The sequence below is a fragment of the Poromitra crassiceps genome (assembly GCF_964638095.1).
Source record: "Poromitra crassiceps genome assembly, chromosome: 1".
NCBI lineage: Eukaryota > Metazoa > Chordata > Actinopteri > Beryciformes > Melamphaidae > Poromitra > Poromitra crassiceps.
In genome coordinates this window covers 12,406,430-12,408,929 of record NC_139623.1, presented here as the reverse complement: position 1 = coordinate 12,408,929, position 2,500 = coordinate 12,406,430, and the positions used below count along the sequence as shown (strand labels likewise).

The window sequence follows — 2,500 nt, the reverse complement described above, 5'->3', positions numbered from 1 at the left end:
TGCCTCCTTCAGGGCAGGCCAGAATGGCATATTTGCTGTGCGCTGAAGTTGCAATGGAACAGCAGACAGCATAAAGTTTGGTTTGTCTGAAGCTAGCAATTTTAGTTAGCATCAGCTGAACTAGCTAATTAGCCTAAAGTTAATAGACTACTTGCACAACTCCACTACTTCCTGAAATGAGTAGGGCATCTTGGTTTCCTGTCCTACACTATTGGATGAACTGATTAATGTCAGGTGTGCCTGATCACTGTTGTTGTGACTGCAGCAGTCAGGCACACCTGCCATTAATCAGTTCATCCAATAGTGTAGGACAGGAAACCAAGATGCCCTACTCATTTCAGGAAGTAGTTGAGTTGTGCAAGTACTCTATTGACTACATGATGACAACCACTGTTGCTTAACATTAGCTAGCCCAAGTAACGCTAAATGCAAAACCTTGTCATCATACATGAATAAATGATGCAGAGCACCAAATTCTGTGTAGAGTTGAGGCGATATGGCAAAGGAGGGGCAGGTTTAGGTCCCACTCCCAACTGGCATACATGGAGAAGAGGAAGAGGAGGAAAAGTGAGAGCCTCGGTAAACCCATGGTCAAATCACACCTGTTGCAGCACTCAGTCTATACATACATTTGTCTAAATGCTTGTGTTTATTCCCAGGTGATACCCGAGTGTTCGGGCTCAGCATGGACAGGTGGGTGGGCCTGTGCTTTTATGACAGTAAAGACTCCACTTTGCACTACATGGCAGACACTCCTGACAACCATGAGCTCCTCCTGCTGACTAGAGGTAGACAATGCATTTAACGTTACTTACTAAGGAACACAGTAACATTCTTCACCTACTTGCAGCATTGGGTTAAATGTTTTCCTGCTTTTCAGAAACACAAAACAATAGCCTCATCTATGAACTGATGTTTAGCTTTGCCTTATTGTTGTATGTCCTCCTGCCTCTCTCTCTTTCTCAGTCATCCAGGAGGTTAGCCCCCATGTCATCATTACCAGTGCTAAGCAGGAGGTTAGCCCCATGTAATCATTACCAGTGCTAAGCAGGAGGTTAGCCCCATGTAATCATTACCAGTGTTAAGCAGGAGGTTAGCCTGCATGTCATCATTACCAGTGCTAAGCAGGAGGTTAGCCCCCATGTCATCATTACCAGTGCTAAGCAGGAGGTTAGCCCCCTTGTCATCATTACCAGTGCTAAGCAGGAGGTTAGCCCCCATGTCATCATTACCAGTGCTAAGCAGGAGGTTAGCCCCCATGTCATCATTACCAGTGCTAAGCAGGAGGTTAGCCCCCATGTCATCATTACCAGTGCTAAGCAGGAGGTTAGCCCCCATGTCATCATTACCAGTGTTAAGCAGGAGGTTAGCCCCCATGTCATCATTACCAGTGCTAAGCAGGAGGTTAGCCCCATATCATCATTACCAGTGCTAAGCAGGAGGTTAGCCCCATATCATCATTACCAGTGCTAAGCAGGAGGTTAGCCCCCATGTCATCATTACCAGTGCTAAGCAGGAGGTTAGCCCCATGTCATCATTATCAGTGCTAAGCAGGAGGTTAGCCCCCATGTCATCATTATCAGTGCTAAGCAGGAGGTTAGCCCCATGTCATCATTATCAGTGCTAAGCAGGAGGTTAGCCCCCATGTAGTCTCTCCCCAGACTCAAATATTACGTTGAATCGCTGCGCTCCGCATAGCATGGCATGGGGTGGGACTGCGTGAGGCCTGGGAGTGGGAGAGGAGGGGGCATGCCATGGGGTGGGACTGCGTGAGGCCTGGGACTTGGAGAGGAGAGGGCATGCCATGGGGTGGTACAGGGTGAACCCTGGGAGAGTCTGATGTTGATTTATAATCCTGTTGTGTCATCTACATCCTTCTGGTCTGATGTTGATTTATAATCATGTTGTGTCATCTACATCCCTCTGGTCTGATGTGGAGAGAGAGGATTTTGAGTTAGACGGGCTTGACTTAATGGTGTGCTTGTATGATGGCACCATTCATTGAGTGTGTGTGTGTGTGTGGGCTAGTTTCTGTCAGAGGAGCATCTGCACTACCGCAGCCAGAGAACCAAGGAGCTAGATGACATGCTAGGAGACCTGTACTGTGACATCAGAGCTATTTTGGTTTCTCACTGTCTTACCAAAGCATTTATTTCTGTAAGCTTTTCAAGATGGTGTCCTGATGGAGTTTGTATTCCTCGCTCTCAGACATGGAGAGGGATGTTATGACCCAGCTGCAGACCATGATCCTTGTTCATTACTGTGCAGGTGTTTGCATAAATGAAGTTATTGATTCTAAAATGAGATATCCAACTCAATATTTAAACTCATTGATGTGATGAGCTATTTCAGTGTTTCCTGTAGACGGTGCAATTTAAGAATGGTGCTTATTTTTTGTATCATGATTGTGTGTGTGTGTGTGTGTGTGTGTGTGTGTGTGTGTGTGTGTGTGTGTGTGTGTGTGTGTGTGTGTGTGTGTGTGTGTGTGTGTGTGTGTGTG

General features: G+C 46.4%; 1 protein-coding gene across 1 annotated transcript in view; it reads left to right on the top strand.

The window, feature by feature from the left end:
- The window catches only part of LOC310772242 (SPRY domain-containing SOCS box protein 2), a gene marked incomplete at both ends in the record, with an annotated part of 10,253 nt that overhangs the window by 2,622 nt on the left and 5,131 nt on the right, over nucleotides 1–2,500 (top strand). The gene's annotated exons all lie outside the window — the stretch shown is intronic.